Genomic DNA, 12,495 nt, shown 5'->3' with positions numbered 1-12,495 from the left:
TGTGCTCCAGACCCCTAATCATTTTTGTTGCCCTCCGCTGGACTCTTTCCAATTTTTCCACATCCTTCTTGTAGTGTGGGGCCCAAAACTGGACACAGTATTCCAGATGAGGCCTCACCAATGTCGAATAAAGGGGAACGATCACGTTCCTCGATCTGCTGGCAATGCCCCTACTTATACAGCCCAAAATGCCGTTAGCCTTCTTGGCAACAAGAGCACACTGTTGACTCATATCCAGCTTCTCGTCCACTGTGACCCCTAGGTCCTTTTCAGCAGAACTGCTACCTAGCCATTCGGTCCCTAGTCTGTAGCAGTGCATGGGATTCTTCCGTCCTAAGTGCAGGACTCTGCACTTGTCCTTGTTGAACCTCATCAGGTTTTTTTCTGCCCAATCCTCTAATTTGTCTAGGTCCCTCTGTATCCGATCCCTACCCTCTAGTGTATCTACCACGCCTCCTAGTTTAGTGTCATCTGCAAACTTGCTGAGAGTGCAGTCCACACCATCCTCCAGATCATTAATAAAGATATTAAACAAAACCGGCCCCAGGACCGACCCTTGGGGCACTCCACTTGAAACCGGCTGCCAACTAGACATGGAGCCATTGATCACTACCCGTTGAGCCCGACGATCTAGCCAGCTTTCTATCCACCTTACAGTCCATTCATCCAGCCCATACTTCTTTAACTTGGTGGCAAGAATACTGTGGGAGACCGTATCAAAAGCTTTGCTAAAGTCAAGAAATAACACATCCACTGCTTTCCCCTCATCCACAGAGCCAGTTATCTCATCATAGAAGGCAATTAGGTTAGTCAGGCACGACTTCCCCTTCGTGAATCCATGCTGACTGTTCCTGATCACTTTCCTCTCCTCTAAATGTTTCATAATTGATTCCTTGAGGACCTGCTCCATAATTTTTCCAGGGACTGAGGTGAGGCTGACTGGCCTGTAGTTCCCCGGATCCTCCTTCTTCCCTTTTTTAAAGATGGGCACTACATTAGCCTTTTTCCAGTCATCTGGGACCTCCCCCGATCGCCATGAGTTTTCAAAAATAATGGCTAATGGCTCTGCAATCTCACCCGCCAACTCCTTTAGCACCCTCGGATGCAGCGCATCCGGCCCCATGGACTTGTGCACGTCCAGTTTTTCTAAATAGTCCCGAACCACTTCTTTCTCCACAGAGGGCTGGTCACCTTCTCCCCATGCTGTACTGCCCAGTGCAGCAATCTGGGAGCTGACCTTGTGCGTGAAGACAGAGGCAAAAAAATCATTGAGTACATTAGCTTTTTCCACATCGTCGGTCACTAGGTTGCCTCCCTCATTCAGTAAGGGGCCCACACTTTCCTTGATTTTCTTCTTGTTGCTAACATACCTGAAGAAACCTTTCTTGTTACTCTTAACATCTCTTGCTAACTGCAACTCCAAGTGTGATTTGGCCTTCCTGATTTCACTCCTGCACGCCTGAGCAATATTTTTATACTCCTCCCTGGTCATTTGTCCAATCTTCCACTTCTTATAAGCCTCTTTTTTGCATTTAAGATCAGCAAGGATTTCACTGTTTAGCCAAGCTGGTCGCCTGCCATATTTACTATTCTTTCTACACATCGGGATGGTTTGTTCCTGCAACCTCAATAAGGATTCTTTAAAATACAGCCAGCTCTCCTGGACCCCTTTGCCCTTCATGTTATTCTCCCAGGGGATCCTGCCCATCTGTTCCCTGAGGGAGTCAAAGTCTGCTTTTCTGAAGTCCAGGGTCCATATTCTGCTGCTCTCCTTTCTTCCTTGTGTCAGGATCCTGAACTCGACCATCTCATGGTCACTGCCTCCCAGGTTCCCATCCACTTTTGCTTCCCCTACTAGTTCTTCCCTGTTTGTGAGCAGCAGGTCAAGAAAAGCTTTGCCCCTAGTTGGTTCCTCCAGCACTTGCACCAGGAAATTGTCCCCTACGCTTTCCAAAAATTTCCTGGATTGCCTGTGCACCGCTGTATTGCTCTCCCAGCAGATATCAGGGTGATTAAAGTCTCCCATGAGAACCAGGGCCTGTGATCTAGCAACTTCTGCTAGTTGCCAGAAGAAAGCCTCGTCCACCTCATCCCCCTGGTCTGGTGGTCTATAGCAGACTCCAACCACGACATCACCCTTGTTGCTCACACTTCTCAACTTTATCCAGAGACTCTCAGGTTTTTCTGCAGTATCATACCGGAGCTCTGAGCAGTCATACTCCTCTCTTACATACAACGCAACTCCCCCACCTTTTCTGCCCTGCCTGTCCTTCCTGAACAGTTTATATCCATCCATGACAGTACTCCAGTCATGTGAGTTATCCCACCAAGTTTCTGTTATTCCAATCACATCATAGTTCCCTGACTGTGCCAGGACTTCCAGTTCTCCCTGCTTGTTTCCCAGGCTTCTTGCATTTGTGTATAGGCACTTAAGATAACTCAATGATCGTCCCTCTTTCTCAGCATGAGACAGGAGTCCTCCCCTGTTGCGCTCTCCTGCTTGTGCTTCCTCCCAGGATCCCATTTCCCCACTTACCTCAGGGCTTTGGTCTCCTTCCCCCGGTGAACCTAGTTTAAAGCCCTCCTCACTAGGTTAGCCAGCCTGCTGGCGAAGATGCTCTTCCCTCTCTTCGTTAGGTGGAGCCCGTCTCTGCCTAGCACTCCTTCTTCTTGGAACACCATCCCATGGTCGAAGAATCCAAAGCCTTCTCTCCGACACCACCTGCGTAGCCATTCGTTGACTTCCACGATTCGACGGTCTCTACCCCGGCCTTTTCCTTGCACAGGGAGGATGGACGAGAACACCACTTGCGCCTTAAACTCCTTTATCCTTCTTCCCAGAGCCACGTAGTCTGCAGTGATCCGCTCAAGGTCATTCTTGGCAGTATCATTGGTGCCCACGTGGAGAAGCAGGAAGGGGTAGCGATCCGAGGGCTTGATGAGTCTCGGCAGTCTCTCCGTCACATCGTGTATCCTAGCTCCTGGCAAGCAGCAGACCTCTCGGTTTTCACTCACTATATTTTTCTTTATCAGATACCATAACTTATATTCTGTCCCAGCCCAGCCCTTAATTTTTCCTTTCAATTTTTATACTTATTAGATATGTATTTACTCTATTACTAATCTTACCTTTGCTCAAAGCTGTTAACCCTTTCCTACATTAAAATATTTCTCTAAAAACAAAATGTTGACTGGATTCCTGCTCTTCCTAGCATGCACAAGCCGTAATTCCTCCAGCTTTCAAAAGACTTTTTTCTCTTTGAGGCACTGGTAGTTCAGCTCCATTTGAAGGCCAACTGCCTATGCCTTAATACCTTCTGCAGTGTTTTGTTTCAGTTCCTTCTGACTTTGTTCAGAAAAGAAGTTTCCTGTCTAGCTCTCTACTGCCTTGGCAAATTTTTTTATCCAGTTTTGATGGCGTTTCTGCAACTTTATTGTTCCCTTGTTCTCTTTTGGTTACAGCATTGTCTCTCCATTGGTGCTTTTAAGCTTTGCAGATGAAATAGGCCTGATCTACATTAAAAATGTACACCAGCATAGCTATATTGGTCAGGGATGTGAAAAAACCATACCCCCCAGTGACATAGCTATGCTGACGAAACAACCAGTGTGAGAGACAGCTATGGCAACAGAAGAGGGCTTCTGTCAGCATAGCTAACATTCAGGGAAGTGGTGTTGCTACATCAGCCAAAATGCTACTTTTGTTGGTATATGCTGCATCTAGGCTAAGGGGCTATGCCAATAGCCTCCGTAATCTAGACATAGCCATAGTCTGAGTTATCAGTGCTGCTTTGAGGCAAGGAGGGATTTTTAGCTATTGCCACTTGTAGGTAGATAAGTTTGGTTATGTCTACACTAGAATTTTTGTTGGTAAAACTTTTGTAAAACACCCCCTGACTGACATACTTTTCATCGACAAAAGTGCTGGTGTAGACAGCACTATTGCAGCGGGAGTGCTCTCCCACCGACATAGCTACTACTGCTCGTTGGAGGTGGTTTAATTATGCCAGCAGGAGAGCTTTCTCCTGCTGGCATAGAGCAGCCACACAGGAGACCTTACAGTGTCACAGCTGTAGCGGTACAGCTGTGCTGCTGTAAGGTTCATAGGGTAGACATAGCCTTTGGCACACTATGGGTCATTGGCCTTATTTCCCTCAGGTGTACTGTCATATAATTAAAGACCATCTCAAATGCATACATACAATGGGAGAGGATTAAAGTTACAAATGCAACTTTAATTTTGACATTTCCTAACTTTTGAGTGCTTCGCTGGTAACCTCAATGATCTTGTAATATTTTTTAGTGATTTCCTAGTTTAAAAATGAAAAAATTATATTGTGTGCAAGTTTAGCAGCCCCCCTGCCCACCCCAACTGCTGTGGATTATCAGCAGAGTTAAAACCTAGGACAGTTCAATGCTGTGGCAAACCTCTACTGCTTGAGCTAAAAAAGTAATTACATTACCTATTAGAGTCAGAAGGCTGTTATCCTTTCTGGACTTGCCACATAACATGCTAAGCAACTTTGTTCTTCTGAAACTCTCCCCTCTAAAGGGAGGGGTCCAAGAGGAGACCCTGTGCTAAGTACTGTTGCCCACACTAGATTATATTTTAAGTCTCACAATATCTGGTGTTTTCTTTTTTAAAGCCATAGCTTGTGGGCTCGTGATTGTGAGAATCTTACTTTTCATTAATTAAAAAAAAAAAAAAAAATCTGTTAACCCTTATGGTTGCAAAGGAAGGCTTGAAAATGTGACTCCTAAAAGCGCAAAAAGTTATTTTCAAGTCAGTTTCATGACTTTTGGGGTGCTTGACTCATGCTTTTTAAAAACTTGGTTGGCAGTCACATTAGCTTGCTGGATTAAACCCTGTATTGGAACAATTGTGCTGGTGAGGCTCTTATACCACCACCTATCAGATTATGTCCTACAAAGATTATTGTGACTTCCTGAGCCAGTGGCTACTGACTCACTTTCTTTACATACCTTCAACAGATACAAGATTGATACTTTGTTTCAGCTGATGCATTATTTAAGGAAGAGGGGCAAGATTTTTTTAAGAATGCCTACAGTTAGGCTCCTCAGTCTGTATGTAGACACCTAAATAAATGGCCTGATTTTTCAAAAGTGCTTTTCCCATTGAGGTTAATAGCAAATAAGAAAACCTACAGTTATAGCTGTGTTAAAAACAAACCTATCTGAATGGCAAAAATTGGACCTGGATCTGATTTCAAGTACTCCAAAGTTCAGGGGTATATGGAGCCAAGGTTCTTTGCCTATTTTACCTTGGCCTTTATGTCTATAAAGATAAGAACCGTCTTTAAAATTCCGGACTGGCTCTGCCTTTAGATATCACACACACACACACACACACACACCCAAAATCAGTGTGGGTCTGGTTTTATAACTAAATTCCCCCTCTACCTCCTCTGTTTTTAATTTAATTTCTTCTGTAGGGCTGCCATTTTTCATGCTTCCCAAACTACATATGTTGTAGGGGAAATTGGTTAAATCTGCTCAGCTGTTGCTGAATTATTGGATGATAGAAGTGCAAAAGTGTATTCTATTTTCAAGAATACTTTTTTCCTATCTTACAAATCAAAGATGGTAGAAAAAGACCCTCCAAACTTTATTTAAAAAAAAATTGTAGTATCTACTGCCATAGCACAGGGGTGGGCAAACGACAGCCCGTGGGCCAGATATGGCCCCTCAGGGCTTTGGATACGGCCCGCGGGATTGCCCCTCATGGCGCTGTGGGCCCCATTCCACTCTCATAAGCGGCCGGCACCACGTCCCTGCGACCCCCAGGCGGGGGGGCAGAGGGCTCCATGCACTGTCCTTGCCTCCAGGCACTGCCCCCCGCAGCTCCCATTGGCCGGGAACGGGGAACCGCGACCAATGGGAGCTTCGGGGGAGGTATCTGGAAACGCAGCAAAGGCAGCGCACGCGGAGATCTCCGCCTCCCCTCCCCCAGGGGCCGCAGCGCTTCCTGGAGCGGCGCGGGGCCAGGGACAGGGCAGGCATGCAGGGAGCCTGCCCTGGCCCTGGTGCGTGCTGCTGCCAGCCCGGAGCTGCTTTAGGTAAGCAGCACCGGGCGGGAGCCCAAACCCCACCTGCACCCCGCCCCCCAACTCCCTGCGCTAAGCCCCCTGCCTGCACCCCGCATCCCTCCTGCACCCCAACCCCTTGCCCTGAGAAACAATAGTGAAATATGTCCTATCCATTGAGATCCAAAGAAGGCAGTTCCCTTTGTCATGTAGCTTCCCTTAACAACTGGAGTTTTAAAACTTTTTAGTGAGAACTACATCTCACTATAGCAATTGTCTCATGGACACCTTCACTGCGGCCCCTGGGGGAGGGGAGAGAGAAGAGCATCTTTGCAGGCAGGATGGCTAACTTAGTGAGGGAGGGCTTTAAACTAGGTTCAGCAGGGGAAGGAGACCAAAGCCTGAGTAAGTGGGGAAGTGGGATGCCGGGAGGAAGCATGAGCAGGAGAGCGCAAGAGGGGAGGACTCCTGTTGCATACTGAGAAAGCAGGATGATCATTGAGTTATCTTAAGTGCCTATACACAAATGCAAGAAGCCTGGGAAACAAGCAGGGAGAACTGGAAGTCCTGGCACAGTCAAGAAATTATGATGTGATTGGAATAACAGAGACTTGGTGAGATAACTCACATGACTGGACTACTGTCATGGATGGATATAAACTGTTCAGGAAGGACAGGCAGGGCAGAAAAGGTGGAGGAGTTGCATTATATGTAAGAGAGGCATATGACTGCTCAGAGCTCCGGTATGAAACTGCAGAAAAACCTGAGAGTCTCTGGATTAAGTTGAGAAGTGTGAGCAACAAGGGTGATATTGTGGTGGGAGTCTGCTATAGACCACCAGACCAGGGGGATGAGGTGGACGAGGCTTTCTTCCGGCAACTAACAGAAGTTCTTCGAGTGCTTGCTCATATCGATTCCAATTAGGTGTGCGCACGCCTCGTGCACGATTGTCGGAGAATTTTCTACCCTAGCAACACCCGGTGGGTCGGCTGTGGAGCCCCCTGGAGTGGCGCCTTCATGGCGCTGGATATATACCCCAGCCGACCCAGCGCCCCCTTCTTACCGCCCCTGACGGTCGTTGGAACTGTGGAGCGCGGCATAGCTGTTCTTCACTCTCCCTAGCTTATCCTGTTATTTCTGTAGATAGTTGTAGTTATATTTGTTGTATAGTGTTAGATAGTTAGTTATTCATTTTACTTTTTAATAGTTGTAAATAGCGGGGGTTAAGGGGGTTGTTCTCCCCCCTTCCTCCCCCGGCGCATAGCCGGGCTCATGCCCAAGGCTCCTGGCTTTAAGCCGTGCGCGTCCTGCGCTAAGCCTATGCCCCCAAGTGATCCGCACGACTCGTGTCTGAAGTGTCTAGGAGAGTCCCATCAGACATAAGTGTAAAATCTGTAAGGCCTTCAGACCGAGAACCAAAAAGGAGTGGGACTTTAGGCTTAGGCAGCTCCTCATGGAGGCGGCACTTAGCCCGGACCCTCCATCGGTGCGTCCGGCCCTGGCACCGAGCGCCTTGGTGCGCAGTGCCCCTGCGGCACCGACCGGTACTGCACCACGGACAGAGTCGGACAAGGCCTCACGGCACCGGCCTCCTTTGGCACCGCGCCCGCCACAGGGGCCTCGGCGCCGATCCTTGTCTCCGGGACACAAGAAATCCTGCAAGGCGCAGGAGACTGCTGTCCTGAAGACGCCGGCTCCCCCGGTGCCGGGGGTAGAGCCACGTCCACCTTTGGACCACCAGAAGCAAGTGCCTGCTACGCTGTCGACTCCGGCTCCGCGGCCGTTGAGTCCGGTGCAGACAGGATCACCACCTCGGTCGGTGGTGGAGCCTTGTCTTCCGTCCACCCCAGAGACCTTCGCGACGGCGAGAGACCTTATTGCTCTCACGGAGCCGGAACCGCCCCAACCACCGGCACCGTTGGCTCCTCGCGCTGTGCAATCCAGGGGCAAGCCTGCCCTGGTGCGCCCGCCGTCTCAGGGCATGGACTCACGGCACCGCTCCAGGTCTCGGAGCAGGTCCTGACGCCGCTCGCAGTCCCGGCGCCGACTATCACCTCGGCACCGGTCGTACTCGCGGTCAAGATCCTCGTCGCGGCACCGCTCTATGTCTCGGCACCATCACAATCATCGGTACCGATCGGACTCCAGACATAGTTCCCGGCACTGGTACGAGCACCGCTCGAGTTCGTGGGGCGGCTCCCGGTACCATGTCTACTCACGGTCGTCCTCATTCAGGTCCAGATCCGGATCTCGGCACTGACATGGCCATCGGCACCAATCCCGGTACCGCGCAGGGACCGATCATCTCCGAACTGGCACCGATTGGCACCGTATCATCCGGAGCCGATTTCAACGCAATCGGCACTGCCTTGGCCCTCGAGATCAGCATCTCGCTCCTCCGATGGGGCCTTGAGATCGGCATACCCTCCTCAGGGGCAGGCTGCTGAGGCTGACTTGGGCCACTGGCAGGAGGTGGCGGAGGACCCTGCACAGGGACCTATGCACTGGTCGTTCTGGACCCCGTGGGCGTATCACCAGGTGCAGGGGGCTCCACCATCAGCCTCTCGCTCGGCACGCTCTGAGCCCAGGGCTCCGGAGGCCACCATCTCCCGCCCTCCCCCAGGGGGCATGGAGGCTCCCGTGCCTACACCACCTGAGGCCCTGGACCCAGGGGCAGGCGATGCTCCGCTTCAGGGACCCTTGGAGCAGGACCCGCCATTAGACCCCTTGCCACCTGAGGCATCCTCCTCATCTTCCCCAGATGAGGCGGTGGCGGGCACAACCGCCACAGGTCTACCCCTGATAGATCTTCTGGCACACCAGGACCTATTACATAGGGTGGCACGTAATATGGACCTCCAGGCGGAGGAGATAAGTAGAGGTACAGGACCCGGTGGTGAGCATCCTCTCCGCGGATGCCATCCAGGGTGGCATTGCCTTTGATTCGGACGATTCAGGCTAATGCCACTATAATATGGCAAACTCCTGCCTCTATTCCACCCACAGCCAGAGGGGTGGAAAGGAAGTACTTCGTCCCTTCCAAGGACTATATGAGTACCTATATACTCATGCCCAACCGTGTTCACTAGTGGTGTCATTGGTGAACGCAAGGGAGCGTCACGGCCAGCAGGCTGCAGCGCCCAAATCAAAGGACGCTAAGCGCTTCGATTTGTTTGGGCGTAAGGTATATTCAGCCGGAGGGCTGCAACTCAGAGCGGCTAACCAGCAGGTGCTCTTGAGCCGCTATAATTTTAATTCCTGGAACTCTATGGGGAAGTTTAAGGAGTTGGTTCCCCAAGACTCAAGAGAAGAGTTCGGGGCCTTAGTGGAGGAGGGTAAGAAGGTGGCACGGATCTCCTTACAGGCCTCCTTGGACATAGCGGACTCGGCTGCAAGGACGCTGGCCTCAGGTATCGCCATGCGGCGAGTCTCCTGGCTCCAGGTCTCGGGCTTGCCGCCGGAACTGCAGCAGACCCTGCAGGATTTACCCTTTGAGGGCCACAGGCTGTTCTCAGAGAAGACGGACTCTCGGCTGCAGAGCCTCAAGGACTCGAGAACGATCATGCGCTCCCTGGGGATGCATGTCCCAGGGCCCCAGTGCAGACCCTTTAGGCCCCAGCCTCAAAGATTCTACCCTCCCCCGCCTCGTCCAAGACAGGACTTCACCAGAAGGCTGGGATGAAGTGGTAGGTGAAGGTCGACCGACCCTCAACCCAGTCAGAACCAGGGGCCGCCTAGGCCACCTTCAGGCCCTAGGCAGAACTTTTGAAGGTGCGGTCGAGGACGGCGCCCCAGCCACTACCCAGGATCCAGCTCCCTCCTTTCAGGATCGCCTCTCCCGTTTCCACCGTGCTTGGTCCCTTATAACCTCGGACCGTTGGGTCCTTCGCACAGTGGAGAGGGGATACGCTCTCCAGTTTTCTTCATCCCCTCCCCCCCACTCCTCACCCATCTCTCTTCAGGGACCCTTCTCACGAGCATCTCCTTACACAGGAGGTTTTTGGGCTCCTCTCTATGGGGGCCATAGAGGAGGTTCCGCCAGAGTTAAGGGGCAGGGGGTTTTATTCCCGCTACTTCCTGATCCCCAAGTCAAAAGGGGGTCTGTGACCCATCTTAGACTTAGACGGACTCAACAAATTCATAGTAAAGTTGAAGTTCCGCATGGTATCATTGGGGACCATTATCCCTTCCCTGGATCCTGGAGACTGGTTCGCCGCCCTCAACATTAAGGACGCATATTTTCATATAGCGATCTACCCGCCTCACAGGCGCTTCCTGCGATTTGTGGTAAACAAGGTGCACTACCAATTTGCAGTCCTTCCCTTTGGCTTGTCCTCTGCCCCCAGAGTGTTCACAAAATGTATGGCTGTCGTGGCAGCATACCTTCGTCGACAAGGGATACAGGTGTTTCCGTACTTAGACGACTGGCTGGTACGCGGCCGCACCAGAGAGCAAGTTCAAGCTCACGTCCACATAATAGTACACACATTCCACGAGTTGGGCATTCTACTCAACAAAGAGAAGTCCACTCTAGAGCTAACCCAGAGGATAGAATTTTTTGGGGCAGTCCTAGACTCCAGACGTGCACGAGCTATTCTACCAGACAATCGCTTTCATACCGTCACAAGCGTCATTCGAGGGCTCAGGGCCTTTCCGATTACCACAATGAGGACGTGCCTCGCCCTGTTGGGTCACATGGCCTCTTGCACTTACGTAACCAGGCATGCCAGACTTCGGCTTCGCCCACTTCAGGCCTGGGTATCATCGGTATACCGTCCTTATTGGGACAACCTAAACATGGTGGTCACGGTTCCGAGCTCGGTCTTGACCTCCCTCACCTGGTGGCTGGATCACAAAGTGGTTTGCGCGGGAGTCCCGTTTCACGCCCCACAACCCTCCCTGCACCTGGTCACAGACGCTTCATCTCTAGGTTGGGGTGCCCACCTCGGGGAGCACCATACCCAGGGCCTGTGGACCGCACCCCAACTAGCCCTGCACATCAATGTTTGAGAGCTGATGGCGGTGCGCCTGGCTTGCCAGGCATTTCTCAATCTCCTACATGGCCGTTGTGTGTTAGTTCTCACCGACAACACCACGGCCATGTTTTACATCAACAAACAAGGAGGAGCCCGCTCGTCGCTTCTATGCCAAGAGGCCATTTGCCTGTGGGACTTCTGCATCGCCCACTCGATACATCTCACGGCATCGTTTCTTCCTGGAGTCCAGAATACGCTAGTGGACCGTCTCAGCAGGTCCTTCCAGACACACGAGTGGTCAATTCGCCCAGACATCATCTATTCTGTCTTCCAGAGGTGGGGATTTCCCCAGGTCGACCTGTTTGCATCTCGAGCCAACAGGAAGTGCCACGCATTCTGCTCCCTACAAGGGCGAGCTCTGGGCTCTGTCGGACGCGTTCCTTCTAACCTGGAAAGACCACCTGTTCTACGCTTTCCCTCCATTTCCTCTGGTCCACAGGGTACTGCTCAAGCTGCGCAGAGACCAGGCACGAGTAATTCTAGTCGCTCCAGCTTGGCCGAGGCAGCACTGGTACACCACATTGTTGGAGCTCTCGGTTCAAACACCGATCACACTTCCTTTGTGTCCAGATCTCATCTCTCAGGACCACGGCTGACTATGTCACCCCGACCTGCAATCGCTCCACCTCACGGCATGGATGCTCCATGGCTGAACCGGGCAGAGCGGCAATGCTCGCAGTCCGTCCAGCAGATTCTGCTGGGAAGTAGGAAGCCCTCGACACGGACCACTTACTTAGCCAAGTGGAAGCGGTTCTCCTGTTGGTGCGAGCAGCGAGTCACGTTCCCCTTACAGGTGCCTATTCCTCTCATACTTGAATATCTCCTATCCCTAAAACAGCAGGGCTTGGCGAATCAGGGTTCACCTCGCCGCTATTTTGGCCTTCTACCCAGGATAACTCGCTTCCTCGGTCTTCTCTAACCCGATGGTCGCTAGATTCCTCAAGGGCTTAGACCGGATATACCCACAGCAACGCCAGCCCGTTCCGACGTGGGATCTCAACCTGGTTCTCTCCAAGCTCACAGGGCCTCCGTTCGAGCCATTGGCTACCTGTTCACTCCTGTACCTATCCTGGAAGACAGCCTTCCTTGTAGCCATCACCTTAGCAAGGCGCGTTTCTGAACTCAGGGCGCTTATGTCCGAGCCCCCATACACTGTTTTCCATAAGGACAAGGTGCAGCTTCGCCCCCATCCTGCCTTTCTTCCCAAGGTAGTCTCACCGTTTCACGTGAACCAGGATATATTTCTCCCGGTCTTCCATCCTAAGCCACACGCTACTCGCCAAGACCAGCGTTTGCATTCTTTGGACGTACGCAGGGCCCTGGCTTTCTATATTGACCGTACAAAGCCGTTTAGGAAGACGACACAACTCTTCGTTGCAGTGGCCGACCGGATGAAAGGCTTACCGGTCTCCTCA

This window comes from Trachemys scripta, chromosome 9 (assembly GCF_013100865.1).
Source record: "Trachemys scripta elegans isolate TJP31775 chromosome 9, CAS_Tse_1.0, whole genome shotgun sequence".
Lineage (NCBI taxonomy): Eukaryota > Metazoa > Chordata > Testudines > Emydidae > Trachemys > Trachemys scripta.
Note: the sequence above shows the minus strand (reverse complement) of the source record.